General features: G+C 39.2%; 1 protein-coding gene across 3 annotated transcripts in view; it reads left to right on the forward strand.

The window, feature by feature from the left end:
- Nucleotides 1-241: 241 nt before the first annotated feature.
- LOC119657069 (serine-rich adhesin for platelets) overlaps nucleotides 242-22,605 on the forward strand; it is a 181,560-nt gene continuing 159,196 nt past the window's right edge. For all 3 annotated transcript variants that reach the window (XM_038063823.1, XM_038063825.1, XM_038063824.1), the window contains exon 1: nucleotides 242-714. The gene's annotated coding sequence lies outside the window, so the exon portion shown is untranslated. The remainder of the gene's footprint in view (nucleotides 715-22,605) is intronic.

Raw genomic sequence — 22,605 nt, forward strand, 5'->3', positions numbered from 1 at the left:
GTAAGTGCACACACCCGTCCGCCCGCTCAGTGTTTCTGCAAAGAATCGGCAAATAATGAAAGAACATTAAAATTATAGCGAAGAAGCGATCGAAGAAAAGACCAAGTTGAGGTCTCCAGCTCGCGAAGCAGAAGAAGCTATCATAATCAGAACAACGGCTCAGGTGCCCGCGAAGTCTGGAGAGACGAGCCCAAAGCGCCTAAGGTGGCCAAAAAGGTATATAAGAACCTGGCGCAATCCGCGGTTGAGCAATACTTCTGGCCGGACAGAGCCGCGATGTAGTAGTCAATAAAAAGTCAATCAGAGTGCATCTTAAGGTATCACCCCGAGGACTCCCTCCAAGGACAAAGGACACATCGGGCCAATTAGCCCTGCATTTACCCTCGGCATAAAGTGCAATTTTATTAAAAATTCAGGAAGAATTTATGAGCAGAAATTGCAAGTGCATCTTAAACTAGAATTCCAGTGCCATACGATGGTATTCTGTTCCTTTTGATAAATTGCGTGTAAAACATCCCACAATTGACACGTTCGTGACCCTTTTGAAGTGTGTTCTTGTGATAAATAACTCGTGTGTGATTACTCCAGTGCTAACGTGTGACGACTGCTCATTCGCACCACCGCGAACGGAGCTCCTTTACTCCAGATACTAGAGATCGTGGACCACCGCCATCCTCCTTCAAGAGTGTGTGCTTCGTGAACTATTTTAAAAAGGTACGTGACTTTCATAAATTCAGATTACAATAAATTTGCATGTCATAAATTTGAATGGTTTCGCTAACAACAACAATGGCTCGAAGTGATCTCTTAAAGAATTTTCACTAGGACGTTAGCCATAAGATTAAATAATTCTATCTTATGGTGTCAGATAGTAAAGGTGAAGAGATGTTTAGTTTTTTACGGTGATAGCACAGTGTCGTGAAAAATTATGAACTCAACTGGAATCAGGAGGAAAGTCTTATTTATGGTTTTGGGGCCGGAAAATGTGAAAAGTAATCAGGCAAATTTGTTCTGCTTTTGAAAAAGGACTAAAAACATAAATTTTGAATTAGGAAAGTCTGTGCATCGCGGTCGCAATATTCATATAAAGCAGTCAGGATTGGATCGCGGTCGCAATATCCATATAAAGCAGTCAGGATTGATTGAAATTTATGGAAAATTTAGCAAATTGTGTTGAAACAAAAAGTAGACAGCCAAAAAATTTATTTTTCATATTTTTGTCTGTCGAACAATTTTGTTTACGGAATTTAATTTTAAATTTCAGACAATTATATATTCTGGCAAAAGAAATATTTAACTTCTGTCAATGCAAGAAATCGGAGAAAAGGGTTACTTTCCAGTTTGATTTTTTTTGATTATATTCGTCCTCTTTCATTCACCTAAAGTTTTCAGCGAATTACTGTTATATTATTATCTCCTGAAAAAAGATATTCGATATTCGATTGTAAAACCTTCAAATCAAGTGGGCTTTACTCACTTTAAAAAATCTTCTAATATTACCAAATATCCCTTTTTAACTAAGTATTTAAGGTTTTTCTAAATCCATTTTTTTTATGCTTTTTGTTGCACCTGTCTGTCTTAGTCGTATATACCTGAAAATAGCACAACATATTTTCATGAAATGATGGCTTATTCTTAGAAATAATATTTCTCTAGGTAAAGGATATCTGGTATCAGACGAAAGGACTCAACTTGTCGATAATCCCACTTAAGAATACTGTTCGAGACGCAATAGAATGATATGTTAAGCTTTAAAAAATAGACTTAATTCTGAGGAGTTCCCTTAAATTTGGTTGGGCTTGAGAATGAAGGATAATATGAACAATAGAATTAGGAAGTTGTTTAAAAATCCTGCTAAACTGTATACCTTTTACTTTAGTCTACGATTTCTGAACATCTGCTGATGCTTGTGAGATACGGTTGTTACTACAAAATATCCTGTGGATAGTCAACAGGATTCCCTCGAAATGAAACTGTATCACCGTTCATACCTAAACTACCCAAGTGTTTCAAGCTGAGACATGAATAGTAATGTTATTTTTTGTGCAACTAGATCGGCTGTCAAGTACGTTGTAAAAACGATTATGTTTGATCAGCTTTGCTTTCAAAGAAAACCAAGGGCGCTTCCAATAGAACGAAGAAAATACCAACGCTTCTAGCCTAGAAAGAATGGCATCATTTTTCATCAAGATTTTTCACACATGTTTCCTTTGAATTCAATATTTTTTGAGGGCTTCATTTTTATTAAGGTTTTGTGTAAAACAAAACCTTATTAAAATCGGTATACAGTCTGTCTGTTTGTCTGTCCATCTTTCTGTCACACTCATTTTTCTCGGAGACGATTATAGCGAAATTTGGCGAAAAGGTGGCCACCATGAACATTCACGCATACAGTGAATTACATCCATCTGAGTTGAGTTTAAGGCGGAGTCCCCATATATGTAAAAGGGGGTGTAATTTTCTTTCATCAAATATAGTCATGCGGGGTATCAAATGAAAGGTTTTCGTTAGTACTTTCCGAAAGGTGAGGAGTGCGGGGGGTCTGAAAATTTAGAAAAAAAAATCAAGAGGCTGCCACTACGTGGTGCCTAGGCTTGTTTAAATGAAGTTAATAATAGCATATTATTATAATTTTTACTAATTGGCTGCAAAACCACCCTTTAGCTCATCCTAGCATCACAAAAGCAGCACATTAGGCTATAACATAGAGCATAATCCCACCAAGTTTGGTGGAAATCTTATAATTGTTTTATGAAAAGTTTAACTTGTTTAAAATGGTACAATTTACCGCAAGATTCCTCCATATAGCGGCTTACACTTTGTAAAAATTTTAACACTTTTTGTGCAGCGGTTAACCAGAGCTAACAAATCGAATCGGTGTTGCCCAAAAATCCTTTTAACTTAGGAAGCAGATAATTCCCGATCTCTGCATTAAACTTGTTTGTTTTGGATTTTTTTTTCATTTATTCGTTATGGTGCATTATTGATGGCGACTTTTAACCATGCTACATAACTGGCTCCATTCATTAGCAACAACTTGTTTAACAACAAATTATATGTTTGAACATGTTGTTATACATATTATATTATGGCAAACCTTTAACCCTATTTCAGTGCAGTTTTTCAATTCAATTCAAATTTGATTGCCTCATTTCAGTCTTGAATTAGTATCTAATCAATTGTGCTGGTACTTCAACTCCGCACAATATTTTGTACAGTACGAGCTGACGCTGGTAGATATTCCCCAAAAACGTCGTTCCACCCATCTTTGACTAAAAACCATCAAAGTTTAATTTGACCTAACTCATGTATTCCCAAGATTTTCTCAGGATTCGTTTTATCCAGAATATTTAGACAATAAACAACAAACAATAGCATACAAAAACATATAATCGTCCCCACATACTCGAAAAGGGCGGGCCCGAAACAGGTTCATCCCAAATAAATTTTGGCTCGAAGCCTCAATGGAGAATATCTGGTACCATGGGAATTGGGATGGTCCTTTGAGACATTACGGTCCAGGAGGATTGTGCTTCTAAGTCTACGCTGGATACTTTCATATTTTAAAGCATTTTTTTTTTATTTTTATTTTGTTTTTCTGTGGACAATTCCTATGAATTTGTATATGACCGTGAGATATTCTGCGTTAAACCTACTTTTCTTATAACATCATATCAAAGGAATCGAATGCTATCTTTGACTCCCTGCGGTTGTATAGTTGACCACTAAGTGAATTTTTGATTTGTGATAGTAGTTCTTGCTGAAACTGGTAAAGTTTATCGGAATCTTATGAGTTTCGACTGCAGAGGAAAGATTCGAACGTTTTTTTATAGAAGAGTAAATACTGTTCATAGACTTTATTAGGCATTATTCTATTGAAATCGTCACCCAAGCAAAACTCCTTCTTCTCGCGGATAAAGACTTGCAAATAATACATGTGGTTAATACTACCCAGTACTCCACCAGTAAAAAAGTTCTAAATTTATTGAAATTTTATAGCTGTGAAATTTTGACAGTTAGGCTAATGTCAGTCATGTGGGCCCATGAAGTGAAAATATCGGTCAATTCAACGTATCCTATAATCAAGGATGGCTTAAGACTAGCAGCTTACAAAAGACGTACGGAACATATGCTGACGAAGAGCCTAATCAAAAGACTATGCAGGCAACAAGAAACAAACGATCCTCTTTTTCTGACTAAAAAATGTCATCGTAGCGGAGTCTTTTAATAAGCAGAATTACAGAGTTTATACCCAATCGTCAGAAGAAGCCTTGAAACTAATAATAAGGGTTCAATAAAGTCAGCCCTCGCCTCAGTGACGGTTTGCGAGGATGGTGTCTTAACATGCATTTCTGCGAAAAAAAGATGAAGGCATCAGCCGTGTTCCAAGCAGGTATTTTGGAAGCCATTGTTAAACTTATCAATCATCACCAACGATGCAACAACCAGTATCTGGTCTAGGCCTGCCAGAATAAGGAACTCCAGACACTCCGGTTTTGCGCCGAGGCACAGCAATTCGATATCCCTAAAAGCTGTCTGGCGTCCTGACCTACGCCATCGCTCCATCTCAAGCAGGGTCTGCCTCGTCTTCTTTTTCTACCATAAATGCTGCCCTTATAGACTTTCCGGGCTGAATCATCCTCATCCATACGGATTAAGTGACCCGCCCACCGCAACCTGTTGAGCCGGATTTTATCTCTCTAATTTAAAGGATGTTATTATCAAAATACTTTTGAAATCACTGGATTCTAGTGTTCTTTTCTTTTGATCGATTATGCAGGTATCACTCGCTAATTCGAGGTTTTCTAGCTCCCGACTGAAAGTCAGCCAGTTTCGTGCTTTTCTTTTGGAAAGTTAAAGTTTGAAGGCAGGGCCAATCCCTCTCACCCCCAGTTAGTAGATCGTATAAATTGTTGCATAGCTTGCCTTGACGGTATCTGTGAGATTGTTGAATTGCTTTGTCTCTATTCGCTTCTCACTTTGTTTATTTTCGGCCAATGTTCGGTTCTTCGCTTTGATACTAAGTAGAATACCATACCGTTGGAGCACTTCCTCGCTTATGGTTTGCGTTTCCTTTTCAGAGTTCTAGGAAGTATTTGCTGTTATAGCCAAAACGGTAGCTATTTCAGATATATTTTGTTTCCTAATTGCCCTGTGTTAGATGAGGGTTTACTGTAATATTACTGACATTCTTTCAGCAACTTTCCTGCAATCAAAGAAATGAAAGGCGACCAAATAGTTCAAACTCCATGGTATCAACTTAGATGGGTGAGCGCTTTCAAACTCGTTCGCAGCACTTGAAAAGCAGCAACCGCTTTCCGCCCTAATTCATGCGACAAATTGCAAATGCACCAATTCAAGAGAACTTTCATAATTTACTGATATATCACATTCCCCACAAATAGCGCCCAGCGTGGGCAATTTAAAACATACGGTGATGATTAAGCACTTGTCTTTGGCCTGGATTTGAAAACGAAATAATTATCCTCACAAAACGCTACCTGAGACTTCATTTAATAAACGCTTACCTAATAACGAATTTGACTGTGTCCTCATTCGTCGGTGCAGCCACCAACGGGGTAGGCACTCGTTCTTAATGTGAAAAACTCCTGCTGTCACTTTCGAAACAATATCTCTGATATTTGGCCCAAACAAGAAGATTGTGTCCTGCCCGAATAGCCCCCCCCCCCCCCCTCTTCTCCACCACTGTTGCTAGACGCTCGGAATTTTAGAGCAGTTGGTCCCCCGGGGTTACTCCTATACAAAAGCACAAAAGAGGCATAGGTGCAGAACAATCTTAACTTGAATCAACCCAAAAAGTTGTCAATTGTACCTTGGTTTCAGTGTCATTCTGTACCTTATTCAATCCGAAGAACATCGAATGCTTCCACGACACGAATAGGTTTTTGGATTCAAAGACTAGTAGTCGGTCTGATCCAAATCTGGGTGGTGTTTAATTCGGATCAGTTGATGCCCATGATTCGATTTGCAGCTTTTATTTTATCCAGAAATGGACAGTTCGACTATCATCAAGGAAGGCAATCAAAAAAATGCCTTTGAGTTCCATAATACAACGACAAAAAATTTTCCTCCTGACAATTGCGTTTAGATCTAACTTCACATATGACACATGTAGTGAGTTACTTTCATCATAGGAAGGAATATAAATTCTTTCTGTTACCACAGTGTCCTGCCAGAAAATGCGCCAAGTGTTGTACTCTATATGTTTGTTGGAGCCATTTCTGAATACCATTTGAAAGCACCTGTTACAATTTCAATGTACTTTTTTAGCTTGCTGAGAGAAGCCTCTCCTAGAGGAAACTTTCGATTAACCCTAGGTAAGTAGCCCAGGACAAACAGTTCAACCAGGGTGGTCTTTACTCAAACTTTTTTAGTGGAATAAAAGACATTTCTGGTATCTAGCGTCAACAGCACATAGCACGTCGTATGTCAGCCTCTCCAACATCTTCCCTATATGGTCTAGAAAACTGATAGAGCGATGCACACTGAATGGTTCTTGGAAATTCGGCAACAGAACTAACTTCTGCCTCTTATCATCATCATCATCAACGGCGCAACAACCGGTATCCGGTCTAGGCCTGCCTTAATAAGGAACTCCAGACATCCCGGTTTTGCGCCGAGGTCCACCGATTCGATATCCCTAAAAGCTGTCTGGCGTCCTGGCCCACGCCATCGCTCCATCTTAGGCAGGGTCTGCCTCGTCTTCTTTTCCTACCATAGATATTGCCCTTATAGACTTTCCGGGTGGGATCATCTTCATCCATACGGATTAAGTGACCCGCCCACCGTAACCTATTGAGCCGGATTTTATCCACAACCGGACGGTCATGGTATCGCTCATAGATTTCGTCATTGTGTAGGCTACGGAATCGTCCATCCTCATGTAGGGGGCCAAAAATTCTTCGGAGGATTCTTCTCTCGAACGCGGTCAAGAGTTCGCAATTTTTCTTGCTAAGAACCCAAGTTTCCGAGGAATACATGAGGACTGGCAGGATCATAGTCTTGTACAGTAAGAGCTTTGACCCTATGGTGAGACGTTTCGAGCGGAACAGTTTTTGTAAGCTGAAATAGGCTCTGTTGGCTGACAACAACCGTGCGAGGATTTCATCATCGTAGTTGTTATCGGTTGTGATTTTCGACCCTAGATAGGAGAAATTGTCAACGGTCTCAAAGTTGTATTCCCCTATCCTTATTCTTGTTCGTGCTTGTGTTTGACCAGTGCGGTTTGATGTTGTTGGTTGATTCGTTTTCGGTGCTGACGTTGCCACCATATATTTTGTCTTGCCTTCATTGATGTGCAGCCCAAGATCTCGCGCCGCCTGCTCGATCTGGATGAAGGCAGTTTGTACGTCTCGGGTCGTTCTTCCCATGATGTCGATATCGTCAGCATAGGCCAGTAGTTGGGTGGACTTGAAGAGGATCGCACCTCTTGCATTCACCTCAGCATCACGGATCACTTTCTCGAGGGCCAGGTTAAAGAGGACGCATGATAGCGCATCCCCTTGTCGTAGACCGTTGTTGATGTCGAATGGTCTTGAGAGTGATCCTGCTGCTTTTATCTGGCCTCGCACATTGGTCAGGGTCAGCCTAGTCAGTCTTATTAATTTCGTCAGGATACCGAATTCTCTCATGGCCGTGTACAGTTTTACCCTGGCTATGCTATCATAGGCGGCTTTAAAGTCGATGAACAGATGGTGCAACTGTTGTCCATATTCCAACAGTTTTTCCATCGCCTGCCGCAGAGAGAAAATCTGATCTGTTGCTGATTTGCCTGGAGTGAAGCCTCTTTGGTATGGGCCAATGATGTTCTGGGCGTATGGGGCTATCCGGCCTAGCAAGATAGTGGAGAATATCTTATAGATGGTACTCAGCAACGTGATACCTCTATAATTGCTGCACTGTGTGATATCTCCCTTTTTATGTATGAGACAGATTATGCCTCGTTGCCAATCGTCAGGCATTGATTCGCTGTCCCATACCTTGAGCACAAGTTGATGAACCACTTGGTGTAACTGGTCGCCTCCATATTTAACCAATTCGGCTGTAATTCCATCGACTCCTGGCGACTTATGATTTTTTAGCCGATGAATTGCACGGACTGTTTCTCCTAAACTTGGTGGTGGCGGTATTTGTCCGTCGTCTTCAGTTGGCGGGACCTCCAACTCGCCGATGTTCTGGTTGTTCAGTAGCTCATCAAAGTACTCAACCCATCGCTCTAATATGCCCATTCTGTCGGAAATCAGATTTCCCTCTTTGTCTCGGCAGGATGAGCATCGAGGTGTATAAGGCTTCATCCTGCTGACTTGTTGGTAAAACTTGCGCGCCTGGTGCGGTTGCTCCCTGTACTTTTCTAGTTCACAGACTTGTTGGTTCTCCCAGGCTTCCTTTTTCCGTCTGTGAAGTCGCTTCTCCGCTCGACGGAGTTCGTGATAAGTCTCTGCGCGTGCTCGTTCTTTGAGAATGCAACATTACTCGGTATGCGGCATTCTTCCGTTCCGTTGCTAGCTTACACTCATCGTCAAACCAGCCGTTCCGACTCCTTTTGCGGCTGGGGCCAAGTATATTTGTGGCCGTATCCATGATAACGTTCTTCAGGTGGTTGTGAAGATCATTAGTTGATGCTTCATCTCCAGGTCCTCTATTGACTGCGGCTATTGCGGCATCCATTTCCCTCTTATAGGTGTCGCGGAGGGTTGTGTTATGGATGGCTTCAGTGTTCACTCTCACCTGATTGTCAGAGGGGATTCTAGGTGGTATTGTTATTCGAGCTCGGAGCACCATGCCAACGAGATAGTGATCCGAGTCTATATTGGCCCCCCTATATGTTCTGATATTCAACCAGGCTGAGAGGTCGCGGCGTTCGATCAACACGTGGTCAATTTGGTTGAAAGTGGTCCCGTCTGGAGAGGCCCACGTATGTTTGTGGACCGCTTTCCGCGCAAACCAGGTACTTCCAACAACCATTTCGTGTGACCCTGCTAATTGAATAGTCCGCAGTCCGTTATCATTTGTTTTTTCGTGTAAGCTATGGGAGCCAACGTATCGCCTGAATACGGACTCCTTCCCTACTTGGCTGTTAAAATCCCCAAGTATGATTTTGATATCATATCTGTGACAGGCTTCGAGGGTTCTTTCTACTGCCTCGTAGAAGGTATCCTTCTCCGACTCTGCAGTCTCCTCTGTAGGGGCGTGAACGTTTATTAGGCTTATATTTCTAAACTTGCCTCGCAAGCGCAGAGTGCATAGCCGTTCGCTTATACTTTCAAAGCCGATAACAGCAGGTTTCATTTTTTGGCTGACTAAGAAACCTACTCCGAGCACATGGTTTACTGGAGGACCGCTATAATATATGGTGTAGTGGCTCTTCTCCAGGAAACCGGTCCCTGTCCATCGCATCTGCCTCTTATACTGGGCCAAAAACAATCCTTGCATAGCCATGCTTCAGATATACTTGTGAACCGCTTAGTTTTGGTCTTAGCACCGAACTTTGTTTGGTATCCCGTCTAATTCCAATGCCGTCTTATCTTCAATTAATCCACGAATTTCCTACTGTTTTCTTCGGTATCAACTGAAATCGAGCAGGAGTCCTGTTAAAGGGTTGGCTTATGAGCAGTTTCTCCCCGTTGGGGAAGGATGCATTTTTAACAAGAGTCGCAAGCACGTCAGTTGGAAAGATTTTTGCCTAAGTATCTTGTTCACGTCAACTTTGTAAGCAGCGTCTCTCCGGTTCGTATCATATTCTACCGATTCATGCCTCAGTTGCACATTGACCAAGTTAAACCACATTCCCAACACAATTTCTGACGGAACATGACTTTCTTCTAATGCCACCAAGAATATTTCTTCGTCAAAAACCCTAGAAGACCAGCCAAACATCATATTTTTTTACCACCAATACATCCTCAATTGCCGCCTCCACTATTTCCAATGTGGGAAAAATGATCGGGTAGTCACCCAACCAGACCAACCGTCTGTATCAACCTTATTTAACAATCCAATTGAACTCTTTCCTATAGGGCGGACAGGTTCCGTCACTTACAACGTGCCAGCCTCTCTTCTCCTTGCATCGAGGATCTCCAGGAAAATCTTTAACGAGATGGCCCTCTTCTCCGCACTCCACATGATTTTTCGATTTACCATAGTGACTGGTGCATACTCCTGGGAAATGACCGAAATTGAGGCATCTAAAGCTTTTCTTTAGAGATACTGCTCCTTGTGTCGCTATAAATAAATAAATTTATTATTGGGCTGATTCCGCCGACAAAGAAAAAGCAGCGATCTTTAAACCCCCTTATAGTTTTGATGGTATTCTATTCGATTCAGCTAAGAAAAAATTATTCTTTTAGCGTAACACAGATATCTTTTCAGGAAGCAATCTCGTCTAGGTTTTTGCATTCTACTGCTTCTTTCTGCTTTAACCTCGTTTGACCTCCTTGCATGTTCTCCCCTTGGCTGTGAATTACCGGTACTGAGACCACAATCGAGAAATTGCCAACTTTCGTCGCCAGCTCAACTGTGCTCAACGGAGAGGCTTTTTCCTTTTTCCCCGCTTGGTCAGGCTCATTTACTAATTAAATCACCTACCTCACCTGCGGGGTTGTCACTCATATGTCAAGTGACGAAGTCACCCGGTCACTTGTTTTAACTCTCGAGTACCCTAGAAAAATTTAATGCGCCTCATCAGGATCTGGATACAGTGCGTGCATAAATGATAGAACCATTGTACTTTTTTCCGAATATTTCTTATAAATACTTTTAAAAGTCTCCAATTACCTTGACATTTTTTTCTGAAAGTACTTCCATAGATAATGCATTCATCCTATTTTTTGTTTTAATTTATTAATCGTACCACTAGCAACATTCATTTATTTCAAATTGTATCTTTTTTCGATCATTCATAAGTGATAAAACTACTTATTTTTTTGAAATTTTACTGAATTTCAAATGCAGAAAATGACATTTACTATTAATATTGAATTGCCTTTCAACCGTTCTCGATAACTTAGTTGATTGGCTTTTTCAGGCAAGAAACACAGTTCTTGGTTGCCGTTTTCAAATCTTGAATATTTTTAAAATGGTGACAATTATTGTAAATGTTTTAAACCATGATACCCCATAGATTTTATATTAGGTCTAAGTCAGGAAAATATGAAGGTCAGTTTTGGAGACAACGATGTATGAACTGCCATGTTACCATGCATAAAAATTAGTTTAGCCCTCTGAAACCGCATCAAATACAGTAACAAATTATGGTTCAAAATTTCTAGAAAGCCTTCGAATTCGATACAGGTGAACTCCAGTGCTGACTTATTGAATGCCGAAAACGCTCCAGGTATTTGCATATTTTATATCGGAATATCCACTTCTGGTTGTTACGAACATTCAAAGAAAAAAATTGCACTGAAGCGACAAATTTGACCTACTACAACTTCCTTAGTAATCGAGCGATTTCCAACAAACTTTGTAAAATCATCTATATTATAAAGTAAATTTAAATAATAAGGTTACACATTGGAACTTGTTTACGTGTCCTAATTTCGTAATATTTTGGCATCACAATCAGTGCTTTCAGCTTTCGTATATGACGGAGGTTCTATGATTCTTTGAGAGTCTTCGAAACTATCACTGATCCAACATTAGGTACGAATTCGCTACGGGGTCTGCGACACCCCTTTGTAACATTTAACACTGCGTTCAAAATTTTCTGCTTTCCACGATAACTTAGGGCTTGCAGGCGACCAGAAGATTTTAACGATCCGTGAGCTTTGGAGCCAACCAAAAATCTGATAGGCCCCTCTCATGAAGTGCCGAAATCAACGTAATTGAACGTTTCTTCTAAGAGTTCTAAGAAATAATGCAAAAAATACATTGGTACTATCACTTATGAACGCGTCGCATTTTGGTAGTATTCCACCACGCCTTAATCAGCTCACAACACTTTTTTGTATGTTCTTCCAATGAAAAAAATACTTTTCCAGTTTGCCGCCTTCTACGTTCACCTTTTGCACCAAAAGTGCTCGTGCCGAGTCCTGCCACAAATCTCGACTGCCGAGAGGCAACATTGTGTTCGGCTGTGATCTCCAAACTTCGAACTCTTCCGAAAAAAAATTGAAGTGAATCTTATTTCTATTCCACTATTATCGTTCGTAGTACTACATCCCACAGCGAGCAAGTATCCCTGTGACTTTATGATCGCTGGGTATGAACGGAGTAAAGAGCGTCGTTTTCTCCTCTTCCATATTTGGTTCATTGCCCCATATCTAGCTTTTATCCACGGTGAGCGTTTTATCCCCACTTACCCGGCTTTCGCATAAGCATACTCAGGCGAACATTTCCCTATCACACAAAGGTACGCAGTTGGTGAAACAATTGGCAATTCCACACAGGATTTAATGGATAGTAGAACTCATTGTAATATCCTATAAATTACCTGTGATTTATCTGAAGATATTTTCTCGATAAAATATTTTTCAATGGTTCTTCACTATTCTAAGCGTCAGCAAAACTTTTTACCCTTAATTGACATCTATCATCCGAATATTGACCGCTTCCCTTCAATATCTCTCTACTAGGCGATTTCAAATCCATTATAGGTACCTTTCAGAAACTTAATTTCAGGTGAGCAAAACTGCTAATGGAGAAGCAGATTAATGCCTGTTTTTTATCGCCCAAGGTGTTCAATCTACGCTACTTATTATTAAATACAAAACAAAACTCTGATTCTGCTTCTTCTGATTTTAATTTCTTAAAACTTTTGTAAGAAATAATTCATTAGGGTGGAGCAACCACGACTATTATTAAGCAAGAAGTAAAGACACCATTCTTTTCGAAATAGTCACCATTTTCCAAAATAATCGACTTTCCGCCTGGAGATGTCAATTAGATTCCAGACGAAAAAAAACCCAGAAAAATCATTTTTACCTAATTCCTAATAATAGAATATGCAATTAGCAAATATGTTCCCACATACCTACCAGTAATATTTGCAAATTGTTAAATAATTCGGCCTAGATACTTTTCGCTGCGAGAAACTTAGAGTACAAAGTTTATAGATTCGTTTACATCTCGTCGCGGAACATGTCGATTTCGCTTTTAGCACAATTATTTTCGCTAATCAAAAGGTGTAATTTCGCAAGTATTTGTATGTGATTGCACATTCTCTTCCTGATGAAGTATGCAAATAGATAGAGCGAAGATGTTGTTTTTGACGGAATCGGACAAAATAGTTTCAAATCTTTGGACCCCTTTGACGTAGTTCGCAGAAAAGATTTCAAGGTACTATTATAGAACATTCTTAGTACGCTAGTTCTGCATCTGAGTCAGCAATCATCTTAATTTTTCTGTCAAAACGTCATGTTATCTTGACAATTAGTGTTAGTCCTTCCTTGACTAAAAACGCAGAATTTGTTATTCCTTACTGGATGAACATGATTCCCCGGTACTGTAATCATAATTCCGAAGATTCTTAATATGTATGCCGCATTTGTAATATCTTATCAAAAAAAACATTGTCGATTTAAAAAAGCAACTCAATATCTTAACCTGTACAAATCAAAACTGAGGATTCGTGTCGCATAATCACTGTGTAACGCTTGTCATCTTTTCGTCAATATCACGTCAACATAATATCGGATAATTGATTGAAGCTATTTCATGAGACGTTTTTGCCTTCTTATCCAGCTACGAAGAATGCCCTCAAGGCGATCCTATGATGTTACTGGTACTTAGTAACTCCCCAGTCAGTAATCGACAGTTTCTGATTCATCGCTTCAATGGAAGCGCGGATTTTTTTGTCCCATCATCTTACCTTCAATTTATGTAGACATATAATCTCAAACTTATAATTGTTGTTCCGATTATTGTGAGCAACTTAATCGACTCTGGAATTCATTAGTGATCATTTAAAGAATGCTAGAAAGGAAAAAACTGAAGGTGAGGTCCAAGAAATTTCTCGGATTTGGACCGACTTGGTCCTTATCTTTCCTAGCGTGTGTCTCGCATGGCTGCCGGCTATTTTTATCACTCTCTCGGTTAATACCGCCTCATGCAAATCTGAATTCTTCATTGTTCGATGATCTCAATAACACATTGCTATCATGTTAATTGTTTTCTGGGCGGCGGTACAATGTGTGGAGAAACAAAGCACTCTTGATAGCACCCCACCTGAAAGCTGATGAGTCCTATTGTTCACTGCCAGGAATGTCCAAATCGAAAATTCGGCCGTTCCTATTCACAGGTATTTCGAGGTGGTTTTATTTAAATCCCAAATGCTAATGACAATAATAATTGTTATAATATAAGTAGCAATACGTGCACGTATTCACACTACGGCTTGGGCAAGGTCGATTTTACGTGGATTTTAGCTCAAAATGTCCTACCTTTGCGGTTTGTGAGACTCAAGCATCCAATCGTTACCAAATTTAGCTTGAAGCACCTTTAAAAAGCTGCTGCAGCTACGAAGTTTGTATAAAATAAGATGGATGAATGATAAATCGATATTGCTGACCAACAGTCACCCCAAAGGTATTCACGGTCATTTGTTGCGTACTCAGTGCATATGTCGTATGGCTACTATCATTAAGTTACCGAGTCATAGGCACATGTTAACTAATTGACACACTAATGACGATGACGAGATATTGTTTTAACGGTACACGCTCGGAATATGTAAATCAATTGTAAACAATTTGAACTTGTTGGGTAATTTTGCATTTGGGTTCTACATTTTACATATTTACAAATAACAAATCCAGACAAACTCTGCCGATCTATTCTACACATTTATTTATAGAGAAAACTCCCCAGCGGTTGTTGATTTATCTGAATGTTATTTTAAGTTGACAATATTTCGTGTTTTTAGTCATTTAAACTTCATTATTGCTCTATTATGCCAGTGGAAATAAATCAATCGCCATAGTTTAACGAGAAATGGAAGACACCCATTTATCAATAACTATTATAGATAGACGTCTAAGAAGTTGTCTTTTTGGATATATGAAAAATAGCTAAGAGAGGAAATTAGCACAGCACTATCTACTCTATACAAGTAAGAGATAAATTTACATATTTTCTAGAAACAGTAAACATTTCGTGGTAAACAAAAGTCAGACATTCCAGTTAACTATTTATTAAAAACCGCCTAAGATTTAAATGTCCTCTGATCGGAATGTGCGCCCACGCTCTTGTAACAGCTAATTTAGATATAATATTATAGATATTTATTCTTTGATTCCACCCATACATTGGAGGCTTCAAATACTTTTCAAATCTTGAGACTTGTAAATTATTTACATAAGCCCATGCCAATCCTGGAAGTTTTATGTTTTGACATTAACTATATATTTTTTTACATTTTTGCCCTAATTTAAATGAATCTAAACCCAAATTTGTAGAGTTTTAATCAATATTGATGATTTAAAAAAGGAGCGACATTTTTTTAAATTGATGCTTATTTAAACACCTTTCCGAGGTCCAAGGGGTTAACTCTTTTCAGCCGTTTGATTTTCCAATGAGACGAAATTCTTTTAGCCATTGTGTTGGAATGACTCTTCAATCTGGCTAAGTGTTTATAAGCGAAATAAGCAATTTCTTCTACTATTGTCCTGGTCTCCTAGTCTTTATGGAAATCAACGTTCCGGAAATACCAAGAAGCGCCGGATATACATCTCAGAATTTTAAACTGAGACCGCTGAAGCAGATGAATGTTAGATGCTTTGGAAGAGCCCATAGTGTGGGGTGTGGAGTATCAAATGAAAGGTCAAGATTAGTACTTTCCGAAGCTGGTCTTAGTTTTGACTTTTGCTGGAAAGGTGGGAAGTACGGGGGGTTGATATTGATCATCTCAATAACGGACCCATTCTCAGAAACTACCCAAACGAAAAATCTGAAAAAAATCAGGAGGCTGCCACTATATAGTGCCTAGGCTCCGAAATATCCTCCATTCCGATAATAAAACGATATCGGTGTATAAAGTTAATAACAGTATATTACTGTAATTTTTAGTAGTAGTTCATCCCAGCACCACAAAAATTGCAATAATGTAGGCTATAACATAGAACATGATCCTACCAAATTTGGTAGAAATCTCGATATTATTAACAAAGTTATAATAGGTCAAAGTTCCAGCTTCCTTGCAAATTTAAGACTTCGAATATCAATATCATTTGAAAGTGGATATTTTCACATAATATACGCATATATAACGTGCTATGTACTAATGGAACAAATGCACACCCAAATGTATTTATAAAAGGAATACACAAAACCTTTCATACCTGAAGTGTCCAGTTTCCGGTTTCCCGACTCGTTCTATTTCCTTTAGATGCAATACTAGGTGTAGAGAAGCTAGTTTGGAGGATGCATGTAAATTTAAAATTGCGGTATCGTTGGTAAAGGTAGCTTTGGTTGTGTGGATAAAGTACAGTACAGGGCCGAGTACATTCCCCAGGGGAACTTCTGCTCTGATATTATGTTATTCACTGGGAATGTCCTTGTATTTCACCTGGAATCTCCGTTTCATTGTATACGATATTAACAAATTGTGGAACCAATAAGGAAGTAGTCGTTCGATTTTATTAATAAGACCTGCATACCAAACCTTTTCAAATGCTTGTATCACAAATAATACTGCTCTGCAATGCTTTCCTTCGAGAGCATTGCTTATTTCTGATACAATCCAGTGGACTAGTTCTATTGTGTTGTGTTGTTTCCTAAATCCGAATTGCTGATCAGCTATCTCATTCCTATATCTATATATCCTCTCCTATCCTTTCCTATCTGCTAGGATGGGCAATAGCATCTGAAGTTTCGATATTGTAGAAAGAAGTCTTATCGGTCTGTATGATTTGATTTGAGTGGCATCCTTTCCAGGCTTTGGAATCATTTGTTACGATTGCAATCTTGCAACAATTCGGGAAATTTCCGATTATGTATTGAAGATATAGCACAGCAATTTGAGAGCTTTTACTGGCTGCTCATACCCTGGAGTCTTTCTGGTGTTCAATTTTAGAGGATATTTACAGGTAGCTCTGGTTGGTGCGAATTTGACATCTGGAAAGTTCAACTGGCATTTGCTGATCGATTGGTTTGAATACTCTTTCCATATGCGCTGAGAGTGCTCCGGCTTTGTCCTCATTGTATTTTGCCCAAATGTCTGTGACAGTTCTTAACCATGACTCCATGAAGTCTGGTCTCTTGATTTTTGTGGATACTTGCCACAAGGAATAGTAGTATTACACATAGTAGCAGACAGTCCACCCAGATATCGGTTTATAACAGATTCTTGGACTTCGAACAGCGCCGATTTAAGTAGTTTTGTGGTTACGCTGAGTTTGTTTTTCGCTCGTGGGGACCTGTATAATTGTAATTATCTCCGTACTCGTCTTTTGTTGCGCAAAAGCTTTAGGATTATCGACGAATAGACATCTTTGAAATCGGCTCTCTTTTGAAAGTTTTGGAGTTGCTGTAGAGGCGACTTAAAATATAATTTCGTTCAAACGCACAAGCAGTTCGTCAATATCAGATTTGCTCTTCAATCTAATGTCTAACTACACACTGTTATTGATTTCCTGTCTGTATGTTCAGCAATTTGAGGATTTGTTCGTCAGCCCAGTTTGTGAAGAAATGTACTTTGGCTATTTGTATATCGTGATGATCACGGGAGAATGGTCCGATGACAGCTCGTAGATTGTGTCATTGTTCATTGTCATGGTCTTCTTTTTGCGACTCCAAAGTCGTAAGTAGGCTGACCTGCTAACATGTAGTCAAGTTTTCTTCCTAAGTTTTCCTCATACAATTCTTTACTCTTAGATGAGACTAACCTTGAGCCCAGTGGATGTGCTTCGCATTGTATTCTCCAGCACCGATGGATTTATTCCCGAGTTATTTTATGTCTCAGGGGCCAAAAAATGAGGATGTAGTAAGTTCTCCTGACCACATCTGCAGGCATAGCAAGGTCCCTTACTGGGTACTACCAGTGGATAGTGTTTAAGCTGTCGTTTATTCAAAATAGCTGATCCGACTTTCTTTCTAGAGTGTGTGCATCCTAAAATATGTAGTCGAGAACATTGAACTTTTATTTTTTTTTTTCGCGAAGTAATTTTGTGATATTAAAAATAAATCAATATCAATTTTAAGAAGTGTGCAATCCTGATGGTATTTATTTTTATTTAAAAGGATCTGCAACAAAATATGAGTTTTTTATTAGCTCCTCGATAAGGGTGCTAATTGTGTTGCTTCATATTATTGGAAATTGTAGTGAAAATCGAAGCTAGTTGTGGCTATCAACATTCAGTTACAGTTTCTTTTCGATCTTGTGTTTTTATTACTTCAGCGAATTGCATTCCATGACGAATAGTTTAAGTTGGAAAGTTACAAAGCCAGATGATGTTTGAGTTCATTTGCTTTGTTCGCATATTTGAAAAAAAAGCGTGTTCTGTTTGAAAGCTTTGTTGACTTCGCATCCCTATAATTGGTAGTATGGTTTCGCCCACAATTACTGCATTTTCTGGCTGTAAGATCCTTTTAATTTTTGGTTCAAAGAACTGGCGGTTCTCACCGCAGATTACGCACACACTAGAAAGTGTACAATACGTTTTGGTGGTACCAAATTTTGGACATGCACTGGAAAGGGCCACTGCGGTATGTACACCAATGCAATCGTCGGTTTATGAATGAAAGGTGAATAAAAAGATAACGTTACGCTAGTCAAAATTAGCACACAGTATCTTAATTTTCTCTTTTACTAGAACTCAAAGACTAGTCGTTTTACCAGCATTGGTTTTTGTTTACAACTGTGGCCACCTAGAATTTTCACACAAAATCTCTGAAAGGATGATAAGATGTTCATGAGAACTTTACCGACTTCTCGAGTTCCAAACGTCTTTACTATCATTTTTTATCCGATCTCCCCTGTGTGAGTTCCCATCTATAGGTATAGCACTATTCCCCAACTATATATTTTCCCTCATTTGGTTAGTTACAGTTTGCCTATTATAACTGCAATATAATAATCTCCTTGGTATAGTTTCTTTCGATGCATGAGTGCTTGCGAATACCCTAGAATCTGTTTAAAAATTCTACATACCTCCCTACAGAATATACAGGTAGTATCCTCAGATAACGCAGCTTAAGGAAAGATAAATCGAGTTATAGTAATCTGTGAGAATGGTTTTGATACACTTTTTTGTTAAATTTAAACTATCTATGTAGGAGCATGGTTGTTTGTTGTATATGTCCGGAAGTATCTTAGAGTATTCCGTTCCCGCTAGGTTTGCGCAATATGATTCTCTTACTTGTCCCTGCAGAATATGACTCTTGGTCCCTTTCCAATTCAAATCCATGAACAGCGTAGCTGGACTTCAGAAAGCTCCATCCTCTTTCTTCCGCCTGTTTCTTGCTACCAAAGATAAGAAGACATTGTTGCCTATTGGCATTGGTTCCGATACACGTATTTATGTGCCCTAGAAATACAAAGAACCATATAAAAAGAGACGGTTCCAGCCATACAAAACCAACATCAGTATTTCATTTTCGTGGTTAAAATTTGCAAGCAATTGGCACCTGATGGTGCGAAATTTAATAATATATCTTAATAAAATCTTAACAATCGGTTCAATAACGGAGGTTGCAAAGTAAATCCACAAACGATGCCGCTATCTTGATTTTGGTAATCAGTGCTCCCACGGCGATTACCAGAGTGTCCATTAAAAGCACGTTTAAGGCGATCTAACAAACGTACCAAGATCTATATTTTATTTTCAGTAAAACCAATTTTTTAAAGTTGAACTTGCCAGATATAACAACAAAGTGTTGATTGGATCAAACCTGCTCACGCTATGATCAAATGGAACTCGACCTCGGGCCAACACCAAGGAACCATCATTGTAATCTCCACCCCTAGGATAAACATCCCGATAAATGGCTAAGCTCCCGTTCAGCAACCTGCAGTTGGGAATGAAACAAAATCCCGTAGAAGGGCCAGATATATAGCCTACTAGAAAATCAATAATAACGACACCACAAATCAAAAACTAGCATCATGACAGGAGCAGCTGTATCATCATAATTTCCTTGCAATCACTTAAACGGGGCACTGTCCTATAGGCGACCTTATTGCCAGACTCAGAGTACTCTGCAAATTACGTTTTCGAAGTTATGGAAAGGACGGAAAAGCCTTCAGGCACTCCTTTTGCGATTGTCCAGCTCTAGCTAGGGCCACACCCTGGAGATTAGGTAAACAATTCAAAACGGTTCCTGGTTGTCATCCTTCGTTAACGCTACGGGCTCGTTTCGGGGATCTGCTCCTTTTCCCACATTAGTCATGGTCTTGTGACATCAAAACGGCGAACACGGCGCTAATAGGGATCATTGAAGTGGTCACCGATACCTTCGTACCTTATTTAAAGGATTTTAGTAAATTTCTGCCGGCAACTCATTCAATTTAACTGATACTTCCCAAAGTGTGAGCAGTGCTTGATAGTACAGAAAAGAGATTATTCTTATTTTATTCGCAAACTTAAAACCATTTAAAACATATATACTCTTCAGTGTAAATCATAGTGGTTGATTCGCTAATGAATTATTTTCGGTGGATATTACAGCTAAGCCCTTGGGCTTCTCAGTGAGGTGGTAGCATGCCTGATATCGATTGTTGTTTCTTATTTAATTTTTATCATTCTACTGAAAACAATTCAAGGGTCCTTTTCGAAAATCACTAAAGTTACATATGGTATTACTAGGAAAAAAGCTGGAAAACGGCATACCAAACGGCTAGGGGCTAGTTTACTAGCAAGATAAGTTCACTGAATTGTTTTTTTGCTTTACCTTATCTGATGGTAGGCCGCAAGATTTGAGAGTAATTAAAAAAGAGCTACCAAACTGTTAAGGGTTAAGGAAGCCGAACACAAAGAATAGTCAGATATTGAAAAGGAAGGGTAGGTGACAATGCATTTGGTACAGCCAAAGAAAGAACACTGGAGCTTATCGTCAAATCGTGGGTGCACAGCAAACTTGATCGCATCATGCTCATTTTGCACAGGGCATCAAGGCTACTCAAATTAATGTTAGCACTGTGCAGGTACATATGTTCGAATTTAGTATGATATGATTATGTAGCTCTTGACTGAATGAAACAATGCTTAATCACTGAGAAAGCACTTCTAGGAAATCTCTTTTATTTCAAACAACAGACAAAGATTCCATACGTCTGTTTTCTGTGTTTGACTAGCCACATTAATATAGAAGCGTTGGAAAAGAGTCATACCAATGCTCTTTGCTACTTTATTACCATCTAAGTTTTTATATTCACACATTCGGACTCCAAATATCTCCCAAATTACCTAACCTTCCTTCTGCAATGCAAACTCAGCATCTCATTACCCTATTTAATGAAGGTAATTTAACGGGAAGAACTAAGACGCTTAACTATGTGCATATAAGGAAAAACGAACAACCTCAGTGGAAGCCAGGGATCTTAAGCTTCACAAAGCCAACGACCCCATTGCACTTATGTCCGACTTTATGACCCAGTCATTGATTCCCCAATTTACCACCGACGACAGGTTCCTGCAATTATTTATATCCCAAAATTCGATCAACAAAAAGGCGTCATTCAGTAATTTACACACATCCCCAAGTCAGCCTGGATGCCGACTTGCAGTCGATGCGCGACCCCCTGTTGCTTTCTCAGGAACCTACGTTCATAAATTTTTGTCCAGCTTACACACTGATTCCAACGACGACGTTTAATCCGCTATCGATGAACAGGTAAACCGCCAATACACCTGTCATACCTCAACGCCCAGACACTGGAATCAACAAAATTGCCAAATATTGTTTACGATTTGTTCGCATGTTATTGCGATCGTTTCTTGGGTAAATTTAGTACGTTATGTTATGGGGGCCAACTCCAGGTCGGATGCACGCCAACAAGGCCGCGACAAGCCACGGGCTCAGATACTCAATCGATACAGAGTTTACCATAATGGGCTGTTTAACGGTACTCAAGTGATTCAGTGATCGCTGTGGAATTGGGGGTACCAAGATTGTTTTGGTCAAGATGGGAGCATAGAGGGAACATACTCGTATGAACATATATAGAAGGTATGTCCGCAGGGTTGCTTGTTCAGCGAAAATCATCGAAATATGAAGTGCTTTTTTTGGAGATTATCTATATTTTGAACTAAATTGACCAACCTAATTTATGGATGAATCTAAACTCATTGCTTTCTATATGTGACTAATGTGATTGGAAGCGTTATTCGAACCCGTACTTTGATGAAATATTCTGGTAGGCTTACTTGATTATTTGACAGCGATGAATAAATCAATGGGTTTCACTTTGAATATTCAATGAGAAATACCGTCTGGTTTCGAAGCCCATATTCATACATTTAAATAAGTTCGTAGGTATTGCTTTTCGCAGTGGATTAGAGAGACAGAGGCCCATTAAGCATTCAGTTTTCTGCAGAATTCCAACTGAATTTCAGCGGTAGTTTTAATGGAGATTTTCCTCTAGTGAAATTCTTAATTTATTGCCAATGAAAAAGTAAAAAATTAAGAAAAATAGCGTAAAATTGTAAAGTC

The sequence above is a fragment of the Hermetia illucens genome, chromosome 5, assembly GCF_905115235.1.
Source record: "Hermetia illucens chromosome 5, iHerIll2.2.curated.20191125, whole genome shotgun sequence".
Taxonomy (NCBI): Eukaryota; Metazoa; Arthropoda; class Insecta; order Diptera; family Stratiomyidae; genus Hermetia; species Hermetia illucens.